The sequence below is a fragment of the Brachyistius frenatus genome, unplaced genomic scaffold, assembly GCF_029030835.1.
Source record: "Brachyistius frenatus isolate BFR_SWC_R1_liver_20210118 unplaced genomic scaffold, ASM2903083v1 Contig_167, whole genome shotgun sequence".
NCBI classification, from domain to species: Eukaryota; Metazoa; Chordata; class Actinopteri; family Embiotocidae; genus Brachyistius; species Brachyistius frenatus.
This window is the reverse complement of record NW_027210766.1, coordinates 459,793-477,355: the sequence shown is the minus strand read 5'-3', so window position 1 is coordinate 477,355 and position 17,563 is coordinate 459,793.

Sequence of the window (17,563 nt, the reverse complement as noted above, 5' to 3'; positions counted from 1 at the left end):
TCGTTTTTATCAGCGGAAAAGCTACGACCTCTTCATTTCATTGTAGGTACCGAGTACAGGCGTTGCGGATGTGAAAGGGTCGACGGCGGCCATTTTGTGGCGTTCGAGGGCGAATGAAGCGGCAGCCGCACAGTGTTAAAAGCTTTTTTGTGGAAGAAAAAAAAAAATAATACATTCACCGCTCGTGTTTTTCCTTTTATTTGAATTGCAGTTCTTGAATATTTACAAGTCTTCAAATTCGGAAAAAAAAATTTTGCTTTGAGGTGGAAAAACAAACAAACAAGTAAATACTTCCGGGTTATGTTGCTTGATCGACTTCAGCGACCGAGTTTTGCACTTTTTTTATTTTCCTTCTTTCTTTCTTTTTTTTTGTCTGTAAATTTTTTTTTTTTTTTTTGCACATACTCGCCATTTTCTCTCTGGACTCGTTATCAGTAGAGAAAACTGCCTGACATCCTGCGAAGTCTTATCTGAACGTTGAATTTTTTTTTGTTTTTTGTTGTTGTTGTTTTTTTTGACAACGACATTTTCATCTTTCTCCACAAGTTGAGGCCTTTTTTTTTTTGTTTTTGTTTTTGTTTGTTTTTGTCTCAGCTCGTCAAAGCCATAGCCATTCGTCGTCGTGTTGGTAAAAACGTGGTACTCCGTCGCGTCACTTTTTCTACAGGATTTCTAGACAAACATTTCGTAAGGACTCATAGTTTTTTAAAAGTAGGTAACGAGTTTTTTTGCATGCCAGTTTAGGCCGGGTTTCTAACTGATTAATGGTTGAATAGCGTTTGGTTTGTGCAATAGTCGCCGAGTCGGCTTCCGCGTAGGTTTTTTTTTGTTGTTGTTTTCTTTTTGTTTTTTTTTTTTTTTTAAGCGGTCGGCGAGTCGTCCCGTCGACGGGACCGAGGCTCGCGCCGAAAAAGGTCGGCTCTCGGCTAATTAAATCGGGAGAGGAGTCGCCTCTCGTGTTTTAACCCTCACTGCCATCATGTCCGTCCATCTGTTCACCTCGTTCTGCTCTACGTCCGCGCGGTCGGAGCAAAGAAAAACAACAACGACAAGGAAAAAAAAACAGCCAGAGGGCCTCGACCCCCCCCCCCCCCCTCGCCCGGGTCTCCGCTTACTTTTTGCACTCAAGATTGTGTTGTTTTTTTTTTAACGAAACTATTTTTTACAAACGGTCGCGTTTTAGAGATCGATCGTGTCTCGGGGCTGCGATGCGGGACGAAGGAGAAAAAAAAAAAAAATCTGCTTCCCGTCGCGATGCGTTCGCGGACGCCGAAGACCGACCCGGCGAGACCCGAAGGCGCCGACGCGTTCGCGGACGGTTCTTGATCGGCGCGTCGATCTTGAACTCGTGCTTTCGCGTTGGAAAAGGTGCCAGTTGTTGTCATCGAGGCTTCAGCCCTGATTTTAACCAAAAACAAAACAAAAAAAAAAAAAGAAATGAATGAATGAATAAAAAGGGAGCTGCTCAGTAAGAGCTGAAATTGTCGGCATTGAGTTTTTTTTTTTTTAATTTTATTATTTGGCATTTTTCAATGTCCCCTCAAGTTATTTTCTCTACTTACTGTTTGAATTTGTTTTTTGTTTTTTTTTTGCTTATATTTCCTTTGTACGTGTACAAAGACACAGATGTGCTAAAGTTGGTAAATGTGGGGTTGTTTTTTTTTTTTTTTTTTTTTTAAATATATATAAGGGAATATTTCCTTCCAGGGACTTTGACGTCTTCCCGAAGTTGTCAGACTGTAAACTGAGCTTCATTCGGTGAGAAGAAAAAAAACAACAACAACAACAACAAAAAAACACACCTCGCACTCAGTGAAATAAAGCCGAGAGTTTGAGATATATAATCAAGGCTTACCGCGATGGATCACTTAGCTTTATGGAAGTTTGGTTTTCGTACTCCTTAAAATAAAAAAATAAAAAGTATACATTTACATTTACAGTGGGGGGGGCGGCTTTTTCCAAGGAGCAGCAACTGGCGCGGTCGGATGCCGAATTCTCACCGCGAAAGAAAAAAAAAAAAAAAGTCTGTTCCCCGTGTTGGGGAACGTGTCGGCGCGCCAGTTGCCGTTTCACCTCACGTCTACTCAAGACTCCAAACCTTTTCTTCTTCTTTTTTTTTTTTCAAATGTACATTTTTCGGAGTCCGTTTCCTAAACTTCTGAAAGTTGCGTAATGTCAGAGATTATTATTATTATTTTTTTTTTTTTTAATTTATTATTTTTTTTTTTTTCTGTGTTGCACAGATTCACTTGAAGACTACAACTGATCTGATAGTGACTTAGATAATAGAGTCTGACTGTGCTGGATTTTGGAGGTCGATACTGATACCGATATCACAGAGTAAAAAAACAAAAACAAAAACAAAAATTCCAATATATATTGGTCAATATTCTTGAAGACATTTTTTTTTTTTTTTTTTTGCAATGATCTCTCAAATGTGGTTATCAAACATTTTGGACAAAGATATGTAAGGAAGGCGGGATGTTCTTACAGTTTATTGTCCACGCTGCACCGAAACGGTAAACTTGTGATAAAGATTTTTGGACGATACAGATACTGAGCTACAGATCCAATATCGGTCAGGCTTTATTAAAAAAAAACAAAATAGAACCTTTCAGATCAAAATTCACATTTCTTTTTTTTTTGTTGTTTTTTTGTTTGTTTGTTTGTTTGTGCTAAATTCAAAGCATTTCTATGTGTCGAGTTTCTGTGATTTGTAAAATTCAAGAGTACAGCAAGCCAAAGTGTTCAACTGACTTTTCATTTGAAGAATCCTGTTTTCGCGTTGCAAGCAGCGACAGCAGCTCGGCTTCCACATCCAGTTCCTCAAACGATCGACTGTATGAAACATCATCTCAAGGATACACATCTCTTACGATTTTTTTAATTTAATTTTATATATATATATATATATATATATATATAACAAATCATGTACACATTGTGCCATGTTTGACTTTGAATTCCGTTGATTTTTTTTTTTTTTTTTCCAAAAATGCTTATCACAGGATTTACAATATGTGCAGTATCCTTTTTTTTTTTTTTTTTTTTTTAAAAGCTTTGACTTTTCATCTCTGGCTTTTCTCCCCCTGTGATCTATGCAAAACATGCTCTGGTGTCCCTGGTTTTTGAAGCTGAAAGATGAGACGTGGATTGATTTAATGTGTACATACTGTAATAAAAAAAACAAAAAAACGGGATGGGTGGGGTGGAGGGTGGAGGGGGAGGGCGGGTTAAGATGCAGAGGTTTTCGAAATAACCAACAGGACGGAATGAAAATCAATGCGAAAATAATGTAACGATGAATGTTGTCAGAAATATTTTTCTATATTTTGAAATCATCAGAAAAAAGAAAAAAAAAAAGGACAAAAAGTGGGAGAAGCTGTCGGAAGAACACTACAAAGGGAATGTTTTTATTAATTTATAAATTCTTTGCCTAGCAATACCCAATTTGTCCTGGCGTCCTTTCTTTGTCGTCTTTAAACTCGAAGGGGGAAAAAAAAAAAAAGAAGTCCGGTTTAGTCTTCGCGTCCCGGCAGCTTTTCCACAGGACCGGATCGTCACGTGAATCGTTTCAAAATGTTTTGTTTGCGAGTCGGAGGACTGAAAGGAAACGGAAGCGGTCGCTGCCCTGAGGGATCAACAACCACAAAAATACTCCCGTTTCCTTTTAATGCGGCAATACGCGATGTCAGTTTTTATTAGTTATATCCAAAGATTATTACACTTCCAAAGTGTTTCACCTTTAAATATATATATATATTTTTTTTTAATTATTATTATTAGCAAAAAAAACATAAAAAGATAGAAGACGTTGTGACATTGTGTCTAGTTTATTTTTTTATTTATCTTTATTACTTATAAGTGCAATATGTGGGATGTAAGTCCCTTCTTGTAATACCAGTTTGTGTGTTCGGGAGACAACGAGTCACAGTGCTGTGTTCCACGTCAACACCAGCCGCAGTACCACCGAGTGCCACTAGAGGTCGGCTCCAAAAAGCCTCCGGCTCCGTAGACTCCCATTTAGCCTCACACAATTCTAAGTCTATGCATTTTATTTTTTTTTTTTTTTCGGTTTTGCAAGCTAAAGTCGCTCCTGCTTATGTTTTTTTTTTCTGGCGTTCTCCCGTCGTTATTTCGAAAATAAGCTTCAAAAAGTCGTGACTTTCGGGGTGCGTGTCTATTTGAGTGACAGGCCCCGTGGTGCAGTCAGGTTCCAGCTGTCGGTGGGAGGGACGTTAGTATCGTCAGGTTTCCAATCCGATCGGCAAGATCCGCCGCTGGCTCCCCCCCCCCCCCCCCCCGCCCAAGCTCATCCAAATATGGTCACTTCCTGCTCCAGTCCCGCTCAGAAGGTGGCGCCGGACAAAATCCGACCACGAGGCGTCATAGCGGACGTTCGCAAACCCAACGGGCGACGTCGCTCGCCGCTTGCTGAAACTCCCGCGCGTTGCACCTTTTCAATGCGGACGGCCGAGTAAATCCCCTCCCGATTGAGAGGAACCTCCCGTCACCCGTAATCCACGCAAAGCCAAAGATGTGACATTTCGCGACGCAGCGGGCCGCCCGGTGTTTGATGTTCGTGAATCTGCTCTCTGTTCTGACTCTTTTAGTATTTTCTAAACTACGCAGCACGAGTCCGTTTGAAGAACAAAGTACACAGCTTGAAAACCGAGACAAATGTCAAGTGCGCGCGCGCGCGCGCTTCAGAATTTGCATAGATAGGAAACTGGAGTCGGCTTGGCTTGTGTCCTAGCAACAGCCGAGGGGAAACGGCGCGGAGGGGCCGAAAGGCGCGAGAGGTGTGGTGAAGACGACCGGAGCGTGAGGTCGTGGCAGTTGCCGGTACGCGGCTACAGGTAAGATGCACTGATGGGAGTTGTGTTTTTTTATTATTATCCTACATGTGTTTCCGTGGTCTCCTAAAACAGTAAAAAGTTTAGTGTTGTTTGATTCAATCCCTCTTTCACGAGAAAGCACGCACGTGCAAACGTGTTCATTTTTGTTGTTACAATCGCGATCTTTTGATAACATTTGAAAGTTAAGTCTTGTGTTTTGTTTTGTTTTTTTCTGTCGTAGTATCGTCGGCTTTCTTGACTTTTCCGAATGCAACCCGGCACTCTCAAGCGACTGAAACCCCCCCCCCTCCTCCCCTCTCCACCCACCCACCCTCATCTATAATGTAGTTTTGTAACGCGAGTAGAAACCTGATCTGCGACACAGAGAGAGATGAGACTCCCGAGACACACCTGTCGCTCATCTCCAGCATCAACAGCTTCACCGGCAGAAGGAAGTTCTCAACTCCCAGTCCTTAAAAAGGACGCGGGTGAAAAAGTTCTGCGTTCGTTACTCGACTCGAGTCCAAAACTATCTCGTAAACTGCAAAGAACTCCCGTTGATGTCGCTGCTCTCGGGAACGTTTTAATTATTCACGTTATGTAACCTATACTGCAGCAGGTAGGCTTTCAGTAGGCTGCTTGAACCATTAATTAACAGGATACGAGCGTCGTGCTCTTTAAACTACTTTAAATACGCTCCGGCAACTTCTGCATCAGCTGACGGCTTCTTAATATTACCGGTGTTTCATAAAGCTGTCGACGCTCCTCCATTCAAATCACGCGCGTAGGACGTACCTGGTCACCGGTTCTTCCTTCTTTTCACCCTGGTCCTCGTTCCACTGTGTGTGTGTGTGTGAATATATTTGCCCCTTATTAACATTAAAAGCCATTCAAGTCGTTAACATTAAGGAGAACTTTGTCCATTACACTTCAGCAGTTGACCGTCACAAAGTCTGACGTTATCAAATTCTACAACCTCGTTAATATTCTGTGGAAAGTTCTGCAGCCGTGACTAAAACGTGAGGCTGTTATTTATCTACTTAAGTCAAATAAAGAACCTTTCAGCACTTCAGCGGGTACTTGATCGTCCGCACACGTCGGTAAAAGACTCGACCCGACAAATAATTTGAAATATGACACGAGTTTTCTTAAGTTTGACCATCCGACAGCTAAAGCGAATCCAGAATAATAATAATAATAGGGTCAACGTCTGCTCGCTTACTTTAATAGTTATCTTTATGAACACTCGGCACAGAACCCCCCCCCCCCCAAAAAAAAAGAAGGTCTGAACCGGACGCGGATGCCAAAAGGCTTTACCCGCAAGGTAACTCGAAAGGAAATCTCGGCAGCACGTCCGAACCGTTGGAACTTTCCGACCTCGGTGACGACGCGTTCTCCGGCGAGGGTGTGAAGATACGCGTCGCTGAAAGGTTAAACGGGAACAATGTTAGATATGAGAAAAATGTGATTTGCAATAAATGGTGTTACTTCAGTCCAAGCACGAGAAATAAAAGCCGAGACAAAGTGTTTCATATCCGTAACACTGCGCCGCGGTAGTCGTCATGCTTTAAATGACGCGGACGCCAGTCGCTCTCCCGGCACTTTCCCCGGTAATAACTGGAATAAACTTCACTGCACGCTCACTATGAGCAGCGCGGCACGGTGATTATCGTTCCTTACACTCGTAACGATGGCGTTTTTACACCTCCGCGGCTGTTTCTGACGTCTCGATGAGCTTCGACACGACGCCGCTGGGAAAAACAAACTCCCCGAGATAGAATCCGAGTCAGCAAATGTCGATTGCGATGTTTGTTCACCTTTTGAAAATAAGTTATTATCCCAGAAGCGCCGATACCGTCGACGCTGCCTGTTGAACTTCGACACGCTTGTAAAGTAACAAGCGCCGGCACCGAATACTTTATTATTCTTAAGCTACTTATTGAAGATATTTTGCCTTCCTCTTGATATTGTTTTGGGACATTTAAGAAACATTCCTAAAACGGCAAGCACGCGTTCATTTGCACGCGCGGCCGTGAATTTTCCACACGTTTTAAACGCTACTTTTTGTTTGGTTTTGTTTTATCTTTATTGAACAACTCCCGTATCATCACATTCCACCACGGCGACGACGGGCGTCTCTCACTGCCGTGTCTCTACATCACTTTGTTCAGCTCATGAATAAAATATCAAAGCGGGGTCTATTCGCAGAACAGTGGAGTTGAGAAGTATTGCGTTGACACTCGGGCTGTCTCCTTACCTCCCACTCTCGCCCTCACTCTGGATGCTTCTGGCTGTCTGCCGCCATTTGAAATGCTAATGTATATCTTGCTGAAAAACAACTTTTCTTTCTCCTCCGCGCTCGTTCTTTCTGCCCGCAGCCTCGTCTCGCATCCCTCGCGGCCTCCCCTTCACACCCGCGTCACCTCCGCGTGAGCAACGACGACCCCGAAGACGTCGGCGGCAGCAGTTAAGTTGTCGCGCAATCGGCTCTTCGGCCGAGCCGGATTTAGAGCGCGCCGCGATTCGGGATTTCTGTCGGTCGCAAGCTTCACGCGTGAACCGAAAAGCACGTCTGACGACAGGCATTTTCATCGCGCTCGAGCGTCTCGTACTTGAATGTCGTCGTCTCCGTGCAAATGCGGGCGGGCCGGACGATGTGCCGCGTTGCATGCCGCTCCGACGCTGAAACAGCAGTTGCGGTCTTCAAGAAGTACCTCCAAAAGAGTTTCGCATTTCTTTCTAAACTTACTTTGACTTTATTTTAATGGGGTGATCATGAGCGGGCCACACTCGCAGATCATACTTTATTCATCAACTTAGGAATTGGCTTACGCTGTAAGCACTCTTCAAAAGAGCTTTAAATCACAGGCAGACTATGAATAGAACTTATTTATAGAGCAGGCTGGTTCACTCAACAGGTCGGTACTTGAATGGCGCACCATGCAAACAACTCCACAGATTCGCGGAGTGTTTGTCGGGCATGTGAAGTAGAATAGGTTTAAGATGGCCCTCGTTAACTTTAATGTGATGGGAAATCTGCACTGAAACATGAGCCATTATATCAGTTACTCTTTGACAGTGAAGCTTGAAACTGAGGGTTGTGTCACATTGATGGCCTTCAGGATTACGAATGCATGAACCATAATTCAAAGCTCACCAAGTGATGCCCATACTCCTTGCTGGGTAGCATTCAAATTTTAAAGGGAGAATTATTTTGAAGACTATATGCAAAGCTTTTCGGTTGATTTGGATTCAGTATTTCCAAAATGGAGGCAGCAGCGGCCCTTCGCAGCCATTAAAACATCGGGTTCTTGACTCCGATATCCGTCCTCATGTTTCAAAATTAATGACCTAATGTGCCGTTCTTCCAAAGGCGTTTGTGATCTTGGTGATTTCATTATTTATGTGTGCATTCATCGCGCCCTTCTCTTTGTTATGTCTGTCTGCAGGAACTCAAAGTGCATGGTAAAAAAAAAAAAGATCCCACCATCGATAATGTTTGTGGCAGCTCCTTGGGTTGGCAGTCCCACTTCTCCTGCCCCAGTCCTCAGCCCGAGTCCCGATTGTCGGTCGGACGGTCCTCTCTCGCCTCCATGCTGGTTGACGCAGGCACGGCGTGACCTCGGTCAGGCGGAGGCGGACCTGCGGCGCCTCCAAGAGCGCCACGCAACCGAGACCGAGTCTGTGAAGCGGGGTGTAGAGCGGGCCGTTATGGGAGCACGCAGAGAAGAGCGCCGCCTGCTGGAGAGGGTGGAGCAGGACCATCGGGACACCCAGCAGCGTCTGGAGCAGGTGCGAAGGGAGAACATGGCTGCGGCCCGGGTCGGCCAGTCCCTGTTGGACCAAAGGCTCCGTAAGCTGGCTCAACTCCAGCAGCGGACTCAGGTCGCGGGTCAGTCGGTTGTGATTGAAAGCGGGTCAAACCAGAACCTGCTGCTAAAGGAGGTTTCAGAGTTCCTGCAACCCTGGGAAATCTCCGTTTCCCTCAAGAAAGTGAACTTCAAACCCAGCTCCCAACCTAATGCCGTGGCCTTCGGAGACATTCGCGTGCAAGAGCAGAGCCTGTGTCTGCATGTTGGAGGCTGTGGATCACAGGGACAGCTGTGCGCTCTCCATTCACAGGAGATGCAGTGTGAGGACGCAAACCATCAAGGTTCTGAAAGAGAGAAGGACACCCTGGGACCGGGTTGGACCTCGCCAACGGGCAGGGTGGTCAGAAAGATCAGCCTCTCCAACCGGAGTGATCTGGAGTCGGAGGAGGAACAAAAGCTCTCTTCCGCAAAAATAAGTCGCTGGCTTCCGAAGTGTGAGCAGTCCGACTGGGAGTCATCCCAGGATGAAGATATAGAATCAGCTTCCCTCCACCCGCAAGGGGAGGACGTCTTTGTGGCCGTCCCTACGGCGCTTAAAAACATGAATACCGAAGGCAACGAGCGGGTAGGCAAGTTGAGCAGTAATGGAAAACACGACTCTCCCGGGAATCAGAGGAAACTGCTTACCGTTGCCTCCAGTAGGAAGCCATCCCCCTCACCTGAACGAAGACGGGAGCACGGCAAGTTAAGTCAGCGCTTGATTTTAGACAGCCGGGATGGAGATAAAGGAAAAGCGAGTCAAGATTACAACGGCAGACTTTTAAGGTGCGGCAACGGTGCCCTGACGTCTACCGGGATGACCCCGAGAGACGCTCCGGCGAGCCAGAGCTGCCTCGACCTCACCTCCAGGGGCCGACCTCACTCTCGTCTCAGCCAGTCCTCGGACGAACACTCTCTCGGGACGCTCGGGGACTCCGGCCGAGCACCGTCCCCGACGGACAGCCTCGATTCCAGCTACACTTTCATCGTCAGCCCGTCTCACGACTCCGGTATGAACAGAGGCTCTTTGAACCACAGCTGCCGCCTATCGAAGTCCGCAGTGGACTTGTCACGCAAAACCCGCCCGTCGATCAGCGGTGGAACAAACGAGCACGGAGTGTGGAAAGTTAAGCGCGGCAACTTCAACTCCGCGTCGGGCTCCACCCCCACCTCGCCAGCTCTCAATAGGGTGCCGAGGCTATCGGATATGGGACAGACCCTCTCATATCCGTCCTGCAGAGGTCATAATATTTCGCACCACCCGCAGAAAAAAGTCCCAGTGACTGGACCAAAACAAGCCCTCGTGGCTCGGTCTTTATCCATGTCTGTCATAGAAGATTCCACTCAAGATCCACCGAGAGGCAGAGGAGAGAGGGGAGAGCCGCCCATGTCCCAGTTAGAGGAGGAGGGGGACCCATCCTTTACAGAATTCAACCCCAGGTGCGTCCATCTCGTCGGGCAGTTTGGGAAGCAGGGTTCGGGTCGCGCTGACCTTACTCTGCCGAGTGGAATCCATGCCACGCCGCAGGGCCAGCTCTTCATCGTGGACTGCGGGAACGCGCGTGTTCAGGTATGTGTCACGTGAAACGTCTCGAAACACGCGCGGCACGCCGCGTGTGTACTGCAGAGAATGACGGTAAAACCAAAATTTGACCTTTTGAAACAGGTGACTGACCCTCGGGGCAACGTCCTCCAGCAAGTGACCTCCCCGACCGGCGATGGCTCGGCCAGACGATGTCGGAACTACTTCGACATCGCCGTCAACGCTAAAGGCCTGATTGCGCTGAGCTGCGCGGCAGAGAGAGCCCTGCTCGTGTTCAGCCGCCACGGTCGCTTGCTGCAGACCTTCGGAGGGTCCGGCTCGGGCTCTGCTAAAGACGAACTGGAAGCTCCCAGGGGTGTGACGGTCACCAGGCCGGATGAGTTCCTGGTAGCTGATATCCGCAAAGGCACCCTCATCGCCCTCAAGCTTGACGCGAAGACGGGCTCCCGTCTCGAGCGCACGGTGGTGACCGGCTTCCATCGGCCCTACTTGGTGGCAGCTTGCCTGAGCTCGGGTATGATAGCTGTTTCCGAAAGGGGCAACGAAACGGGTCGCGTGCCTTGCATCAAAGTGCTGGAGCCCGGCTGGAACACGGTGAGGGTTCTGGGCGTGTGTGCCGGTATGGGGCCGGTCCTGGCCTGCCCCTGGGGCATCTGCATAGATAAAGAGGGCGACGTGCTTGTAGCGGACTGGGCGGAGCAGCACAGAGTCCTGTTGTACCCGGCGCAGGGAGTCGGGTGGCCTGTCGTGAACCAGGGCCTGAGCAGTCCACGTGGCCTGACCCTGCTGCCCGAGGGTCAACTCGCGGTGTCGGACAGCATGCATCATTGCATTAAGATATTCCAGTACAAAGAACCCCTGAACTAGAAAGAGTGAGCTCATGTTTGAAGAAATTACGGCACGGTAGAAATCAGTGCTCAGCGTAACCGTTTCGTTTGTGTTTGTTCAGTTGCTCCTAAATCACCGGGGTCAAGTAGTATTGTTGTTTCCTCACCGACTTCTCGTTCGCACATTTAGAGTCTGGTTACAGTTTGCATGTCTGCGTCGTTGCGCGTGCTGCCGGTTTTTGGAGTTTTCTAAACTGCTAACCTGCAGGCGCTAGTAGAGACTGGAGTGCAAAGGTTGAATAAAGTCAACATCTCCAAGGCAAAAATTAATGCGTATATAAAATTCAATTCAATTGTATTTATACAGTGCCAAATCACAACACAAGGTTATTTCATGGCACGTAACACGGTAAAGTCCTTACAGCAAGACTTTTGTTGGAAAAAAATTACTTAAGAGGCTCGGTTCAAAATCAAACGCATCGGACATTTATTTATTCTTGCAAGAAGGAGCAACTCCACCCTCAAAGAGAGGTGTGCAGCAGTGCTCCCCCCCAGCAGTGCTCCACGTCACTCCTCCGTAGGGCAGCTTTTATGCAGTTGACAAACAATTGACAGTCACCCCCATTCCCCTTTGTATCTGCTTTCGTATGGTAATACCGAGTTGGTTGTAGGTCACAGGATAAGGACGCAGGGGAGTCGTCAATTACGTGCGGAAAGTCAAACAAAAGGAATCGCTTGCAAATAAGACAGAAAACAAAAGAGACTTTTCGGAGCCACAATGCAAACAAGAGGAAGAGACGAATCTTCTTTTTTTCCCCCATCAACTTTATAGCATCATACAGAGAAAGCTAACAATTCAATAATTCCCACATAAACTAGGCGGGGAAAAACTCCTCTTTACTGGAGAAAAACCTCCAACAGAGGGAAGGAAAAACTCCCTCTTAACAGGAAGAAACCGCCGACAGAACCGGGCTCAGAGGTGGGCGGAGCTTAGGGGAGAGCAGAGAGAGAAAAGGGCAGCGTAGAGATCCAACACATGAACTGTTGGTGGGGTCGACAGTCACAGAGCAGAGACGTGCAGCTCCACGACAGGGCATCTGCAAAAGAAAGAAGAGAAACTCTGCGAGCGAGGGAACTGAATGGAGAGGCAACAGACGATAAGCAAAAAAAAAAAAAAAAGCATGAAGTTAATGAGATGTAATGCTCAGATATGAGTATATCCCCTACTAAACTGTGTTACACTTAAAGAAGAATGTCAAGTGGGGGGAGGAGGGGGAGGAGGAGGGGGGGGTCAGAGATTTACTCTCTTTTGTAGCGTTGCATTTTTCATTTTGTTGTGTTTGAGTGAGACGGATTTACATTTTTCAGTTGAATCTCGTCACGATTGGATTCAGTAATTCCTACAAATTCTACAATTGTTCACACCGTCGCTGGTCTTTGCTGACAGCGAGCGGAGCTCGTGGCTTTTTTTTTTTTTTGCTTCTGTCCTCCCACTCCCGTCTTTCACCAGCGGTGTCTGTCATGTAAATCCGCCTCTCTTTGATGGATTCTGCATTCAACACATGGATACACTTGCTGCCACGAAGCACACACGTGGGTGAATCATCGGCGCTGGAATCAGACCGCCATCCAAATCTTGTCTTTGTGAGATGTATCTGTTTACAGCAGATGTTTTATTCAGCAGACCTTTCGCTTACTCGGAGGTGTGAAGTTATTCGCTGCATTTACACAGCGGACTTGCTGGAGTATTTACATTTTGGGATACTTGTCAGTTTCACTCCTCTACGTCTCTCAAAGGAAATGCGCTACCTTTTATAATCTACTCCATTTATCTGACAGTTATAACTAAAACTGCATTACTTTCCAGATTAGGAGTTCCTATTCAGTGGAAGTTAGTCGTATCACTGCTACGGAGTATAAAGCTTCAAGACTTCGCCATCCTTGCAACTCTTGTCGCCGATAAATTTTGCACAAATTTTAAATAATGAAGCGGCAGTTTCTTCACGTCTGGTAGAGCAATATAATCCTTCAAATGATCTCAGGACCTGAGATATGAGTTTGTTTGTTTGTTTTCCAACAATAACACAATGACGGCGCTGAAATCTGAAACCGTGTTACACACTTAAAAATTGAATACCGTGGTACAGAGCGTTTTTCCGTCTGTACTTTTCCTTTTGATACTTCAGTGCTTTTTAACCGCTTTTTAATCCATTTTAGGTTTTTCTCAAGTAGTAAAATTCTTAATTTTAGATTTTGAGCCTAAGTGAAATTGAGGTCCCCCCCCCTTTTTTTTGTTTTTTTTTGTTGTTGTTGTTGTAGTGTTGCTAATTTTACCCAAGAAAATGACTGGAGTGCTTTTTCTGCCACTTGGATTACATCCCAAATGTCCCGACGCTCTCTCGTGCTCTCATAGATTAAGCCGTGACGTATAGACAGACACGATATCTTGAGGCATCCAGCTGTGGGTGGACAAGCTACTTGTCATCATTTTTTTGCTTTTCATGACTATCAATTTGTTTGTTCCTTGAAAATTGACAGTTTTGATGACTTGCATGCTAACTGTAATAAAAACAAAACAAAAAATGAAGGTTGAACTTTGTGTCTACAGATTGTGACCTTTTTCCTCATCAAGCTTTGCTTTGTCTCATATAACAAAAGACTAGTAAATCCCGGCATTGTCAAGTCTTATCATCTCCAGTGTGAGCATAATAAGATGTTCCAGAAATACAAGAATGGAGTCATAACACCTTAAAAACAGTTTAAAATTATTTTTTATTTTTTTTTTTTTTAAATAAATCACATTTTCTATTGTTAGAATTTTTTTTTATTGTTTCTATTAACATTCGAGACCTGTTTGGAATAATTCCCCCAAAAATAATATTATTCCGTCTATATAACTGTGAGCATTTCAATGCATATAAGAGTATTGCATCCACCAATTAGGATACAAGATGGAGAAAATATGAGCATTTTTCGAGAGTCTAGTTCAATTCCGCAAGTGAAGAATGACATTGCAGAAAAATTTGAATGTTGATGAGATTAATAACCGCAAAATAAACTTGCACGCAGAAAGAAATGAAGAAGAAATCTCTTGGCTCCGACGCCCACTAACTCGCATCTGTTGCCAAGTGAAGCATAACGTAGGGGCTTTGTTTGCATTTTAAGTCCATTTTTCCTGCCCATCTGAAAGACTCGTGCCAACCTCTCCGCTGATCAAACACCCCCTCACGCCTTCCCAGCTGTTAATCAGCAGTTCAGCATTTCCCTCTCAGCGCTGGCTTCACAGCTTTAAAATGTGTCATCAGTGCTCAGCGGAACCAGCAGAAGGTGACGTTCAGTCTCTCTGCTGCACTACGTTTCTTGTGCAGAGCGGAAATCATTTTTAAGGGGAAGTCTATGAGACAGCCAGTGGGTTGTTGTACGGTCACGGTGTCCAGTTGCACCGGAGAACGGCGCAATGATGTCACCCTTATGTTGGAAGATTTACGACTCGGGGTATAATTTGAATGTGCGCGGTAAAGGTTGGCTAAGCTTACTTATTAAAGACCTCGTGCTTTGCTGCGTTTGATACATTGGCGCTTTACCTTCCAATTTAAAGTGAGGCACTGCAGGGCACAGGGAATTTAACCCAAGTTACAACCCATCGCGACGTCACCCGATCAGGCATTTTGTGTCAGGGTCCCCGTCCGTCCTCGTGTTTTCCCGCTGTGTTCGAGGGCGTGTCTGGTGGGTGTGTGCGGCTCGATAGGCTCCACCTGCACGCCCCCAAAACAAACCTCTATTTGAAGCCTAATATCTATTTTATTATTCAATTATTTTCAGAGGGTCTACCAGAAAACTAATACGAACAAGTGACACTATAACGACTTGTGGGGAAAGAAAAGTACAAACTCTACAAACTTTGCACTTTCAGGCACTCCCACAGTGGCTTTACTCTTTAGACACAGACGCTATATCCATTTTGATATACAGTCCATGATTCAACCACACTGCAGGAAGATGAATTTACATATTTACAGAGCTGCTGGCTATAAACATTTTTTATTCAAAAGTGAATTTACACACTGAAAACTCCTCATCCCTGCTTGCCATAAACTGCAGCCAGTTTATTTGTTAGCTGCCTCGAACCTTAGCATCCTAAGAGTGTCAGTGCTGTGTTCCTAGACGACCCAGTCAAGTATATATATATATATAAAAAATATATATATATATATATATGCAAGCAGTAATATTAATTGTTCTTTGCACAAATATTCCGGTTACCATAGCTGCGGACGTTTTAAACTTTAAAGACATGTAGCTCATCCGGCTACGCGTATTTCCTGGAAATACTACACACTCTCGTGTCTATCCCCATTTTCTTCACTGCAAGTGTCCCTGAACTACTTGTATGTAGTCGGTGTAATTGCTGTAATTACTCTGCTTCTCAGTCCCCAGATTATTGTTTTGGCTGAATGTTTGTGGTTGATGAAACATGGCAAATGTTAGTTCTACTACGGCTCTAATTAACATTGCACAAATGCTCAAAAATAGCAATTAAATACACATCGAACTTAAATTTTTAAGCTTTTTACAGCTAACTAAAGCTCGATAACACCAACTCACCTGTGTCAGTTTGTGCCTTTAAAAAAAAAAAAAATGATATGCAGTCTATTGTTTGTGGTGGAGTCCCGCTACGCAGTGTTTAGTTGCAGCAGGATGTCACTGCAGTGTGCAAGTGGAGGTGGTGCTAGGTGTGGGTGGGGTCAACCGTTTGGCCCCTCCCACATTGAGCACCACCCCAAGAAGAAATTTCCCCTCGGGGATTAATAAAGTGTATAAATAAATAAATAAATAAAAAAAAAACACAGTGACTGCAGTTTTTGGGCTGTTGCTCAGAAGGCACGTTGTTGTAACTTGCCGCCACTAGATGCTGCTAAAGAGGCACATTTCACTACTTCTAGGCTACCTTTAAGGCCGAAGGGCTATTTCCTCTCTATTCTCCGTGAGCTGCATCTCCTTCTCTGCAGAATAAACCTTCCTGTTTCCACATCTGCAGCTCCACTGGTTTCCCATCAGCTGTTTCCTACAGCTCACAGACTATCCTGTCTCTCCATTGTTCTCCAGTCAGCGAACCTCCTTGTTTCCTCGCCAGTCGGCCATCCTGTCATCCAGCTTTCCCATTCCTCACTTAGCTCACCCCAGTTCTATTGTCTAAAGTCTGTCAGTTATATTTTATTTACAGTGCATGGCTGATGATCCGTGACTCACCACAGCTGCAGCAATCTTAAGAGAACACGTTAAAAAAATAATAGTTCCAAGGAAGAAGAGCCACATTTTACACTTGTAACAAAATGCATCATTACAATTACACATTAAGCCTTTATATAAAATCTTAATAACCACGTGCTCAGTGCATACATAATTATGGGGCTTTAATTTAGACTTGAGCTGCAGAAATTATGGAAATAAGTCAACTCCCACACACGACACCAACATAAAATTCTCAGGTTTTTTTTTTTTTTTTAAAGGAAAGAAAATGTATTCCGTATAAGAGAGTCTCTGTTTCTTAGTGCTTTTTTCCTTAAGTAGCTTTAAGGTTGTTAAATCATCTGATTTCTCACAGACTGAAAGTATCAGCATCATGCAGCTCTTTCATGAAGAGCTGGATGAAGCTGATACTATGATAACATAGATCATCATTGCTCTGACATAAATCGAATCAAGGTTTAGATGCACAGCACACATTTGTAATAACCGTCCCACCGGTGGGACACCAAGAGGTTAACGGGTTGAGTCTCGGTTCACCTGTCTGCACCTGGTGTTTACCGAGGAGTGCATATGATCCTTTTTACAAATATTAAACAAACGCACTTTCAAAACAAGTTTGCTTTTGTACTTATGAAGACGGTGTGTTGATGTCTCTTTGCAGAAGCTGAGTGGTTGACAGCCAGCGCCGACCTTTCCATCACCTTCTTTGAGAAGCGGCAGCACAGCTGTCAGCCCAACTCGGAGGAGTGTCACTTGCCTATGTATGCGAACATAAAGCATGTAAACAGCGCTGTCTCCTTGTCAGCGACCTTGGTAACACTGCTGACAATAGCGCTAAAATAAAGTTCAGTACACTGTAATGTCTTCCCCGTGCACGATTTCAAAGTAACCTTGTTTTTCTTCAACTGACATTTTCCACCACACAAAAAAAAAAAAACGGTAGTTTTTCAAAATGCTCGCCAGAGTGGAAACTAGAATTACCGCCTTGCGGTTGTATGCGCGTCGCCGACCACTCAAGTTGCAGTTCATGTCTGCCTAGTCTCATTTAGTGGAATTAGGCCAATAAATGTGATTCTGATAGAACACGAAGATGAAGCCATATGAGAGTTGACGATGATCCGAATATGGATTTTGTTGTGAAGTATCTACAAATTCTAAAACGTAGATGCTTGACACACATCACCACGAGGTGGACACCCAAGATTATTTCACCGATTCAGTATCTTACCAAAAGGTCAAACGTCAACTTCACGG